This window comes from Lepidochelys kempii, chromosome 8, assembly GCF_965140265.1.
Source record: "Lepidochelys kempii isolate rLepKem1 chromosome 8, rLepKem1.hap2, whole genome shotgun sequence".
In the NCBI taxonomy this organism is placed as follows: Eukaryota; Metazoa; Chordata; order Testudines; family Cheloniidae; genus Lepidochelys; species Lepidochelys kempii.
The window spans coordinates 13,267,400-13,279,730 of NC_133263.1; the positions used below are offsets into that span (position 1 = coordinate 13,267,400).

The 12,331-nt window shown below is 40.6% G+C and overlaps 1 protein-coding gene across 1 annotated transcript in view; it reads left to right on the forward strand.

Annotated features, from left to right (window-relative positions):
- Positions 1-286: 286 nt before the first annotated feature.
- Positions 287-12,331, forward strand: part of FSTL4 (follistatin like 4) — a 776,177-nt gene continuing 764,132 nt past the window's right edge. Inside the window, exon 1 of the mRNA XM_073355595.1 lies at positions 287-390. The gene's annotated coding sequence lies outside the window, so the exon portion shown is untranslated. The remainder of the gene's footprint in view (positions 391-12,331) is intronic.

Sequence of the window (12,331 nt, forward strand, 5' to 3'; positions counted from 1 at the left end):
CCTGAAATGCTCACAAATCTCAGACTTGCAGGAGTGAGATCAGACATGGGGAAGGTGGGTCTTAGGGCTCCTGTTTTCAAAGATCTCTAATGCTTGAATGCCTTAAGAGTAATATGTCTGTGGTTTAGAAACTCTTTCGCTAAGTCTGTGTTCCTTATTTTCCTGCAGTGTAGTCCCCAAAAGGGTTAAACTAGGAGCCCAGAGAGCTCACAGAGTAGGTGGAGCTCAGGGGGGGAGTATGTGTAAGTTACAGAGGTCTGATTTGGGAAGACTCCGATCTGTTTTTGGCATCTAGGGTGTCCCGGTTGCATTGTCCCATGCCCCAAGGGAGGGGATCAAATAAGAAGTCTGAGCCCGGGAGCATGCCCTATGGACCCAGAGTTAGAAACCGTGAGTAGACTCCAATTGACTTGGAAGCACGTGTGCAGTGCTGTCCTTAGGCATAGGCAGCTGTGTAGGGCACCTGAAAATTTGGGGCACCCCTGGGTTTTAGTGTTCATGCGCCGCTCTTCCTATCCCTGTTCTGTCCCTTTCTGCAGGCTCCCACAGCTAGCTGCTGCAGCCTGGTGTGTCTTCCTTCAGGGGGGATCTAGTATTTAAAAGTGAAAAAGCCTCCAGCCTGCCAGACCTACTAGCACAACACTGAAATGGTTAAAGAGCCATTCAAATGGTAAAGAAGCCATTTAACAGGCATTTGCCAACCCCTAGGTATATACTGTCAGTTTCTGAATTTACTGACTAAACAGTTGAGCATTACTGTCATATTTACTCAGAACATGTTAGTCTGCTGTTGAAAATTTGCTTAAAAATATTTCATTAGTGTGTTGCTGGAGCTTATATAATCACATCTCTTAAAAAAATCCTTGCACAGATTTTTAGATGCACAATCTGAGTATTCATCTTTAGCCTTAAATGCTTGGATCTTCAGACATACCGTTTTTTAAATAACTCCTCCAGAAGACCACCCTTCTCTAAAATACATATTTTAATTTTAATTACTACAGTACAAAAAACTTGCTTCCAAAGTCTTCCTGTCCTTTCTGCCCATCCCTTTCTTCCTTCACCTCCCTGTTGAAGAGAGTCCTTAAAAGGACAAACACCCCTTTCCTTCCAGATAGCTGGACAAATAAGTTTCCTTTTCTTTACTTCTATTTGATGAACTAGTTTTAAGAGAACCCTCCAACAAAATCAGTACCTTAGTAAGATTATAAAATCCTTTGTTATACCTAAAATCTTTGGAAACATTTTTTTTTAAAGTTGGTGAAATTTCATAAACATGTGTCTTGTTATGGAGATTACACAAAGTAAATTAGCATTCCCTTTTTCTAAAACCAATGAACATTGTTATGAATACACTAAACCTCTGTGACTGATTTAATTTAAAATGTCTTTGTTTCAGTGAGTTAAATATGTAGTAATTTAGAATGATTACTTTATGAAGGAAAGGAGTACTTGTGGCACCTTAGAGACTAACCAATTTATTTGAGCATAAGCTTTCGTGAGCTACAGCTCACTTCATCGGATGCATACTGTGGAAACTGCAGAAGACATTATATACACAGAGACCATGAAACAATACCTCCTCCCACCCCACTCTCCTGCTGGTAATAGCTTATCTAAAGTGATCACTCTCCTTACAATGTGTATGATAATCAAGGTGGGCCATTTCCAGCACAAATCCAGGTTTTCTCACCCCCCCCCCCTTTTTCCAAAAACCACACACACAAATTCACTCTCCTGCTGGTAATAGCTTATCCAAAGTGACCACTGTGGGGGGTGAGAAAACCTGGATTTGTGCTGGAAATGGCCCACCTTGATTTTCATACACATTGTAAGGAGAGTGGTCACTTTGGATAAGCTATTACCAGCAGGAGAGTGAGTTTGTGTGTGTGGTTTTTGGAAAAAAAGGGGGGGGGGTGAGAGGTGCTGGAAATGGCCCACCTTGATTATCATGCACATTGTAAGGAGAGTGGTCACTTTGGATAAGCTATTACCAGCAGGAGAGTGAGTTTGTGTGTGTATGGGGGTGGGGGGTGAGAGAACCTGGATTTGTGCTGGAAATGGCCCAACTTGATTATCATACACATTGTAAGGAGAGTGATCACTTTAGATAAGCTATTACCAGCAGGAGAGTGGGGTGGGAGGAGGTATTGTTTCATGGTCTCTGTGTATATAATGTCTTCTGCAGTTTCCACAGTATGCATCTGATGAAGTGAGCTGTAGCTCACGAAAGCTTATGCTCAAATAAATTGGTTAGTCTCTAAGGTGCCACAAGTACTCCTTTTCTTTTTGCGAAGACAGACTAACACGGCTGTTACTCTGAAACCTACTTTATGAAGGCTTAAGAGTACATTTAAAATATAAAATCGGTTTAGAAATACTGATTAAGAAAATGTAAAACAGAGAAGAGCTGCATCATGTGTTCCATAATATTTAATTTTGTATTCAGCAGGAGAGCTGATTTGCCCTTACAACAAAGTTTTTGCAAATAAATCTGACAAACTTCAGGGCATATCAAAAAACCCGTGACTAACATTTTTTTATTCCCAAATTTAGTGCTTTTAATTGGGTACTTTCTGCATGTCCAGTCTTCACCTTCTGGCATGCAGTGGAAAACATGCTCCATTTTCTTTAGAAAGAAATTGCAGAAGAGTGGTATTTTCAAATGTTTGCTTCATTTGGGTTCAGGGATTTGGCTGGAAGGGGGTGAGCAGGGAGGGAAGAGGAGGAGGGAGACAGTGGGGAGAGGGCGGGGCCTGGGGCAGAGCAGGGGTGGAGTATGTGCGGAGCCACAGGCAGAAGAGGTGACTGGGGAGCTAGCCTCCCCAAGTGGCAGCTTCACCCACCGCCCATGACAACAGGTAAGAACGGATCTGCTCCTGCACACCCAGTGCCTGCAGCAGTCTCCTTAGGCAGAGGTCATATTCACAGAGCCGGATGCACCGATGCCGTGCAGTCTGCGTGAGGGAGAGGGTACAAGGGTCTCTGCGGAGAACTGTGACTCTCCACCGCTGTGAGGTAGGCCAGGCGGCTCGGTATCCTTTTCTGCCTCGTCCCTCCCCCCCCAGGGCTGCGAGCCTGGGCTGCCGTCTGGCATAGGGGCACCAGTTTAATAATACTGCGTAGGGCCCCATAAATCCCAAGGATGGCCCTGCGTGTGTGACCCAGCACTTGGGTCTACTTGCAACAGACTGGTGACCATACAGTGGTCTATTGGGCCAGGTTGTAACACTGTGAATCTCAGCTTTTAGTAAGTTTCTAGCTCTCATGGCTGTGGAGAAAAGCCTGAAAATGTGAACTGAGGGCACCCTAAAGGCTCAGAAACCAAGAAGTCAGATAGAAAGAACCACAAATTTATTTGTTTTTTAAAATCTGGTGATTTTTAAACTGATCTCATAATTTGTGAGGGCCTGACCCATGATATTTGAATGCTTGGGGGTTGGCAACATTGATTAATCTAAACAGTCCTAATGCTAGTCCAAATAGAAATTAATTCACAAGGGACATGTCATTGTTAGCCTGGAGCTATCAAAATGCTTGCCTGATGCTCTGGCAAATAAACATGTCCATAGGTGAAGTTATCCCATTGTATGTCCCCACTGATGTACACAGCAATTGCAGCTAGAGTATCAAATCAGCTGTGATAGTGATCAGCCTCCTGTGAAGTAACAGTGTGACAGAGGCTATCTTTTTTTGCATTTTAAATGTGACACAAGAGAAAAACAGTAATCTCGGGTTTCAATTACATGTAGAATGTAGAAGTTGATATAAAAATTCAATAAACCTTGAAAACAGCATCAGGCCTGATAGCCATTATTTTAAATTACAGATATCAAGAAATTTTCTCATTTATCTTTACTGTGGAGTTTCAGAGGCTCCAAAGAGACTTCATTAGGTGGGTTTTTTTTAAATAGCTTCATCTATCTCAATCAATGATGAGTTCTAGAGGGCTGACTGTTGCGTTCAATAATACACAGTATAGAAAAACCTCCATCTTTTCACAGGTTTTGACAGATCTCAAAAGGATGTACAAAAACACTTTGCAGTGGGAGGCAAAGATTTTTTTAAAAAATTTTGTTATATAAATGTGTGTTTGTGTACAATGCGATGCTATGGGTAGAATGAACGAGGAGTACTTGTGGCATCTTAGACTAACAAATTTATTTGGGCATAAGCTTTCGTGGGCTAAAACCCACTTCATCAGATGTAGGGAGTGGAAAATACAGTAGGGAGACACACACAACATGAAAAGATGGGGATTGCCTTACTAACTAGTGAGACAAATCAATTAAAGTGGGCTATTATCAGCAGGAGGAAAACTCACTTTTATAGTCATTTCCAACAGTTGACAAGAAGGTGTGAGTAAAAATAGGGGGAAAAATTAGCATGGGGAAATAGTTTTTAGTTTGTGTAATGACTCATCCACTCCCAATCTCTATTCAGACCTAATTTGATGGTGTCCAGTTGGCAAATTAATTCCAGCCCTCAACCTATCCTGAAGGACGATCCCTCACTCTCACAGACCTTGAGAGACAGGCCAGTCCTCACTTACAGAGAGCACCCCCTCACAACCTGAAGCAAATACTCACCAGCAACCACACAACAAAAACACGAACCCAGAAACCTATCCTTGTAACAAACCCTGCCAGCTCTGTCCACATATCTATTCAAGGGACACCATCATAGGACCTAATCACATCAGCCACACCATCAGGGGCTCGTTCACCTGCACATCTACCAATGTGATATATGCCATCATGTGCCAGCAATGCCCCTCTGCCATGTACATTGACCAAACTGGACAGTCTCTACATAAAAGAATAAATGGACACAAATCAGACGTCAAGAATTATAACATTAAAAAACCAGTCGGAGAACACTTCAATCTCCCTAGTCACTCAAATATAGACCTAAAAGTTGCAATTTAACAAAAAACTTCAAAAACAGACTCCAACGAGAAACTGCAGAACTAGAATTAATAATAATGTTTCCTACACATGACATAATAGAATCTTACAGATACAGGCACTGCTGTTAAGAATCCATCTCCAGAGAACCGAATTTAGCCTGTACTTTTCAATCAGAGTTGAGTCATTTATGGAAAATTAAAAGTTGTAGGCAGCTATTGTTTGTCTTTATTTCTTCAAAAGCATCAACTACCCCAATCATTAATCGTTTCAAGGAGGATGGATTTAACCCCACACTGATCCTGAGATTTGAGTAACTCGATAACCTTGAAGCTGTTCCAGTCTCTGAAAACAAACAAAATGCAGTGAGCCTACATCTTTCTATCCAAAATGATGCTGTTATCTGCACAGAGGAACACTTCCGTTCCTGACAAGGAAACGTTTCTTGTACAAACTTAGATGCTGATCCTGCAACTGGATTTGTTAGGGAGCAGAAGGGTCTCCCTCCACACAGGGAAAAAACCTCATGCCAGTAGATCCCATTGCCTTTACATCACTGGATGTATTTAGTACATATGATTCTATCTGTACAGCCCGTGAATTAGCTGTATAAGTGCATGCATAGACAAAATCATATTGCTTCCAACCTTATTGGCATATGTCATACTTCTGTCTATTAATAAATATTTTACACATCTTTATTGTGGGCCAGATCCCTGGCCCATGATGACTCTCCTTTGTGCCATTCTTCCAGTGGAAAGGGGCCTTAGAGCTGCCCTAAAGGGGGAAACTGGGGAATCTCTGATGGTATAAAACTGGCTTTATGCCACCCTCTGCCCCTCACTCTGTGTAAGAGAGGCTTTCTGGGTTGAGGAGGGGGCATGATGGTATGGTGAGGGGCAGAGACCAAGTGCACGTAACACCAGACAGTCGGAGCTGGTGAATGGTCCCCAACAGCCTGTTCCAGTTGGCATAACTTAGAGCAGACTTGTGGCTACTCTAAGTTATACTGGGGGTGAGTGCAGTCTAGACCCAGGATTGCAGGAGGTGGAAAACCTAGCCTAGAGCCACCATCTTCAGCTTTCTCTGAACTACAATGTGCATGAGCTTTGCACCCCATAGGAATTAAGTCCTAGGAGTTCAACTGAATTCTCTATTCCTCACATCTTTCACTAAACATGGTGCAAATTGAGGGGGCACCAGAGCAGGGATTTGATGTGTCTGATAGCTAGCAAAAGTATCTTATTTATACAAGAGGCCTTGTATTTAGGAACAATATAACACACAAAGAGTTCATCCAGCCAATGGGACTAAAGAAAAATGGCATCCACAAAATGAAGACTAATTGATCTTGCTACTTTGGGCTCATAGCCAGTGTTAAAATGTGGAGCGCTGCTCTCTGGGTTTAGGAGAATTGAAGGAGATCAGATAAGAAAGGAGATGTGGATTCTCAAGCAAAAGCAATCAACCAGAAATCCGACGAAGGGAGCAAGCCACTGGTCACATCCATAATATTAAATGTGGTGATTCAAAGTGGAAAGGTCCTCTGATCACGTGAGGATTTTTATTCTATATAAACTGCCTGGCTGCCCTTCTGTTTTATAACAGAGGACTCCTACCATTTAATAATGATGCGTTGTGAATGACTCTAATTACTAGGTCAAGCATAGATGGCAATACCTTAGTGTCCCTAATATAGTGGGATAATAAAGTAAAATACAAGTGTATGAGCCCATTGACCATGAAGAATTATCACAGCATTTTCTCAAAGGCTTTGTCCTTTTACATTTGTTCTAAAGAACTTTTTACTTGACAGATGTGAACACATTGTAGTGTCAGATCATACTACCAGCTGCAATATGAAAAGAGAGCAGTTCTACCACATACATTAATATGTCCCTATCCAATCTCAAGAAATACTAGGGCTGGCTGGAAAAACAAAAATTCCAGTTAATGAAATGTTGGGGTTTCAGAATTTGTTTTCGTATTGGAACAAAACTGTGACCTTTTTGCAAAGAAATATGAGAGACTGTACCTCTGAATAACCCAGTGGTTAGGACACTTTTCTGGGATGTGGGGGACCTAGGTTGAAGTCTAGCTGTCATCATGTTATACCAATAAAATAAAAACCAGCAGGATCTTATTAAAGGGAAAAAGGCAAAATACCACATTTATTGTGAATACAGAAAGAATCATAGTAAGCAGTTAGTTATAGCTATAACATTCCATTCAATCTCATATTTACACACACACACACACACACAGGTTCTGCAAAGTTGTTATGCTCATCTGATGCTCCTGGAAGTTGGTTTGCAGAATCAGACCCCAAAGTTCTCACTTTTTAGAGTCTATTTTTATAGGAATTTCTTCGTATGCCAGTCTATGGGAATTGCTTCATCATGCTGTTGCTGAATCAATCAGCAGATAGCACATTCCTGATGGCTCCGTGCTGCTAGATGTTATCTTGTTCTTTGGTTCTCCCATTCTTGAGGCTGTTGGGTGGATTCCAGTCTGCCCTCTGGGGGGGGGGGGCAGGGGGTCCTTTGGTTATTTCCACTTGATGCCTTCTTCAGCCGATGGACACTGGATTCTTAGGCTGGCACCTCCCTGATCATTCAGTTATTATCCACACCAAGCATCCATCCACATACATCCTCTATCTCTATTTTAATAACAATTGTTAATACAACAAAAGGGCGGGGAGTCTCTGGGTGCTGTTTCTGTTGTTCGAGTATTGCTTTGAGTCTCTCTCTCTCTGAATTGCTTTGAGAACAGACTCTGTCTTAGAATGTACTAACGCAATTAGCAGCTTGCAAGTTTCACGCATGGAGGGAGAGAAACAGTACCAAAAACCAAGAGACCTCTTCATTAGTAATACCCTGGAATTTAAACTCTGGGGAATCAAACTCATTTGTGATTTCAATACAGAACTTCTTTAATATGATCCAACAGTCATCTAGAATCTGAAGGTTAAAATCTGTGTCTAATTTAAAAAAAAAAACAAAAAACCAAAAACAATTAAATCCCCCAGTAATCTCATGTTCAAATTATGTCGAAGAACTCGCCAGAATTGGTGAATCAGAAATTATTTTTCTTTCCAAGCGACTCTGGGTTTAAAAAAAACCAAAACCCAATGCATCTATTTTAAAGTGAGGTCAGATTCAGTGTGTCCCATCACTATATTTATTTATTTATTTATTTCAGTTCACTATGAGAAAAATGCTATTCTTTAGTTATGTACTTTTCTTTCATCCCTTTAGAGCAGCAGGAACATGGATGTATACTGACAATATTTTCAGTAGATTATCTGTAATGTCACATACAGCTAGAGAATTTGCTAGTGTATATTGTGGTATCTTTCAGTTTAACTTTTTGTGGGGTTTGGGATAAAACATTTCCTCTATTCTCGTGGTGGTGGTAGGATTTTTAAGATGACATTCAGTGAGGCATTTTAGGGAGCTCTCGGAATAGCAAAGAGCAAAGACCAGCTCCTGTTCCCTGTGGAAATGATGGCAAAAACTCCCATGGATTTCGATGAGCGCATGATTGGGTTCTAGTCTAATGCAAGCAATGCATTATACATTTTAAATCTGACCCTTGATTCACATGGGGCCTCTAAGGACTGGAGTTCCAGGGATTATCCTAACTGAGATCCTAGTCAACGTATGTGCTGAATACTATTGCAAAATGCAGTAGTATCCAAAGGTTAGAATCACTGCTGGAATAATTCCTTCCCAATAGTTCTGGTAGCATCAGTGTCCAGAGCTTAAGCATGTTAAAATATCAGTAACTGTGGTGCTTCTCTGTGTTGGAGGGATGTGGTGGGTTTTTGGATTTGGTGGGGGTGGTATTGCTCTCCGCACAAGGTTATTCTGAAGTGACTTATTTATGTAGAACTTAATTTTGAACTCCTAGAAATGAGTGTGGGAACGTAAGCTCCCTGTAGTGGGCACTTCAGCCCTGATGCTTCAGTTGAAGGATTCATTTATCAGATAGGCTGCCTGTAGTGAAGTGGGTAGAAAATCTTGAAGGAAAAATCATTTGAGTGACCTTGTAGTGCTGTTTTCACACAGGTTGCTGGTTACCAGTGAAAGTTGCTAGACTCTGGTGAGATGAGGCCCTACTTGTGATGTTGCTCTTAAGTGATGCACTCTGGAAGGCACAGGGATGAAAGGGGAAAGAAAAAATAGAGGAAAAGTATAAAAGTAATAAAAATATCTCCAGTAATGAAACCTTTTGGATTTGCAAAAAGAAAAGGAGTACTTGTGGCACCTTATTAGTCTCTAAGGTGCCACAAGTACTCCTTTTCTTTTTGCGAATACAGACTAACACGGCTGTTACTCTGAAACCTTTTGGATTTGCTGAATTGAGCTTGTTCTTTTCAGGATAGTTATTGTGAAACTGATTTGTTCTTTGTATTCGTGGTGGAAGTCAGAACTGATTTGGAGCCAGCATCGTGACCTAGGGTCTTATTGCATTGGTAGTTGTTTTTATACCCAGTAAAACAACTGCAGATCACACATTCTTACCTGTGTATGCACTTATTTTTTTCAAAAAAAAGTGTGTAAGCACAATGAGAGAGACCTTAGACCTAGTGTTCCACGCACAGGACTGAAAGCCAGAAACTTCTGAGTAAAGCTGGGCCTATATTGTTTTTTCAATTAATAGTAAGCTTGTCCTAAATAAATAAATAAATAATATTGCAGTTCTGGGGGCACTGAAACTATTTGCAAATAGTTTCATCTGAAAAAAGATAAATTTTTGAAAAAGTAAAATGGTTCCATTTTGAAGTGGTCAAAACAAAAACATTTTGGCTTTTCATTTTGAAACAAGACTTTGTTTTGGATTTTAGATTGTTTTTTTTAAAGAAAGGGGTACCAAAACACATGAAAACAATGAAATAAAAAAAAAATTTGGGTCGAATGAAACATTGTTTGTTGACAATGTGATGCAGTTGCAAAAAAGGCTAATATCATTTTGGCTGTATTAACTGGAGGGCTGTATGTAAGACACACTACTCAGCACTGGTGAGGCCTCAGCTAGGATAGTGTGTCCAATTCTGAGCACTATTCTTCAGGAAAGATGTAGACAAACTGGAGAGTGTAGATAGAGAAGAGCAAAAAAAAAAAAAAGTAGAAAACCTGACCTATGAGAAAACATTAAGAAAACTTAGGCTTATAAAGTCTTGAGAAAAGAAGATGTGGGAGGGGCGGACCTGATAACACCATCTTACGGGGCAAGGGTAAAAAGTATAAACATTTTATTTCCTCTGAAAAAGAAAAGCTAATTGCTTTGGTGCTGTTCACATTAGCCTTGTTTTTGTCTTTTTACATCTGGAACCATTAAAGATTGGTTAGCTAAAGTGTGCCATAAAAACAGGGGATTTCAACTTCACCAGCTTATGGAGGCATAGCCCAAATATGTTGAGGGCCATTATAAAGAGGTCTATGATCATCTAAAGGTAGGACAAGAAGAAATTGGGTTAATCTGCAGTAAATGAGATTTTAGGTTAGATATTAGGAATAATTTTTGAATGATAAGGGTAGTTAAAAAACTCTGAAATAGGCTTTTAAGGAAAGTCCTGGAATGCCCATCATTAGAGGTTTTTAAGAACAGGTTAGACAAACACACAGGGATAGTTTAGGTTTACTTGTCTTGCCTCAGCGCGGGGGCTGGACTTGATGACTTCTCAAGGTCCCTTCTAGCCCTATATTTCTGTGATTCTGTTAAACAATTTTTTTTACTTTTGGTCACCAAACCAAAAATTCAGCTATTCACTCATCTCTACTTCTGAGTTCTAGTAACAGCTCTCTGAGTGTGTCATTTTATTCTGGCTGCTTCATATTAGTTTGCATGTCTGTGAAATGAGGATAAAAATTTACTTACCTCATGTGAGTGCAGTGTTTAAAAAGTGCTTTGAAGATCTCAAGTCTCATGGTGTATTATTACAAAGACAACTGGCCACAAAAGCACAATTTTCTGTCAGATTTTCCTTTTAAAAAAAAAAAGTCTCTCTCCCTGTTATGTTGGTATGGACTAAAGCCCTACTTGAATTGCGGGATGATTATCAAATATTTGCGGCTGAGTTGCGGACAAGACATGGAAAATCATGCAAAATTAATAATGGACCTTTATTAATTGTGGTAATTTGGAAAAACCAGAGAGAACATATTTAAGAAGAAATTGCCACAGCAATATAAACACTCAAGTATATGTTAGGCCTGCTAATATTTTTGATAACCAGACATTTTGCTGCAACTATAATACAATCATTAATGCAGCCTGAGCCTCAGCTGCTGTCAGCTCAGGTAAATGGGGTTGTTCTGAACCAATGAGGGAAATAAGTGTGTTGCAAACCTTAAAATGTAAGCAAAATTGTGGACTGTGCAAAGTAAGCTAATTAAAATGAAAATTGCGGTGGAAGCCTAATATTGCATGATATGCAATATCGCAAAGTAAGTAGGGGGTAAGTGGGGCTTAGGATAAGGTATTGTCTGAATGCCTCCATAAGCTGGTGAAGTTGAATTCCCCTGTTTTTATGGCACACTTTAGCTAACCAATCTTTAATGGTTCCAGATGTAAAAAGACATAAAAACAAGGCCAATGTGAACAGCACCAAAGCAATTAGCGTTTCTTTTTCAGAGGAAATAAAATGTTTATACTTTTTACCCTTGCCCTATAAGATGGTGTTTTCTATAGCTCAGTGGTTCTCAAACTTATTTTTTTCCGCAGACCACCTGAAAATTGCTGAGGGTCTTGGCAGATCACTTAGTGATCTTTCCAAATGTTGTTTGTACCATTAGCTAACTATATATAAAGCGCTCTGGATAAAAGCACTATATAAAAAATATCTTAATAATAGTTTTTTTGTTCTACAAATAAAAGCACACAACTCATATTTTAATATCAGTAGTCTTACATTTCTAATGCGATGGATGTGCCCTCTCTCCCCCGCCGCAGCAGTGCCCGAGCTGGGGCTGGGAAAGCGAGGTGGGATCACTCTCCGGCAGTCGCAGCCCTGGAACTAGGGAAAGTCACCTCTTTCTCTGGCCACCACAGCCCTGCATGTCCCAAATTCTTCCCACCCCTCTTTTCACCCCACTGCCCCTTCCCATCTACCCACTATTCCCCCCAAGGCCACCACCTTACCTTACATGTGCATCTTCTCCAGGGTCCAGGCACCTAATGGAGCCACACCTGCATGGCTCCACGAATTAGGTGGGCGGCTTTTCTTTCTCTCGTTTGCAGCCACCCAGGTGCACACCTTAGAGGGAACTATCTGTGGACCACCTGAATGGAGCTCGTGGAACACTGTTTGGGAACATCTGCTATAGCTGATTCAGAATTTCCTGTGGAAATGCCTTTTGGATTTAAAATGTAATCGCTACAAAACTAAACATTTTCCTTGGGGGAAAAATGTTGAT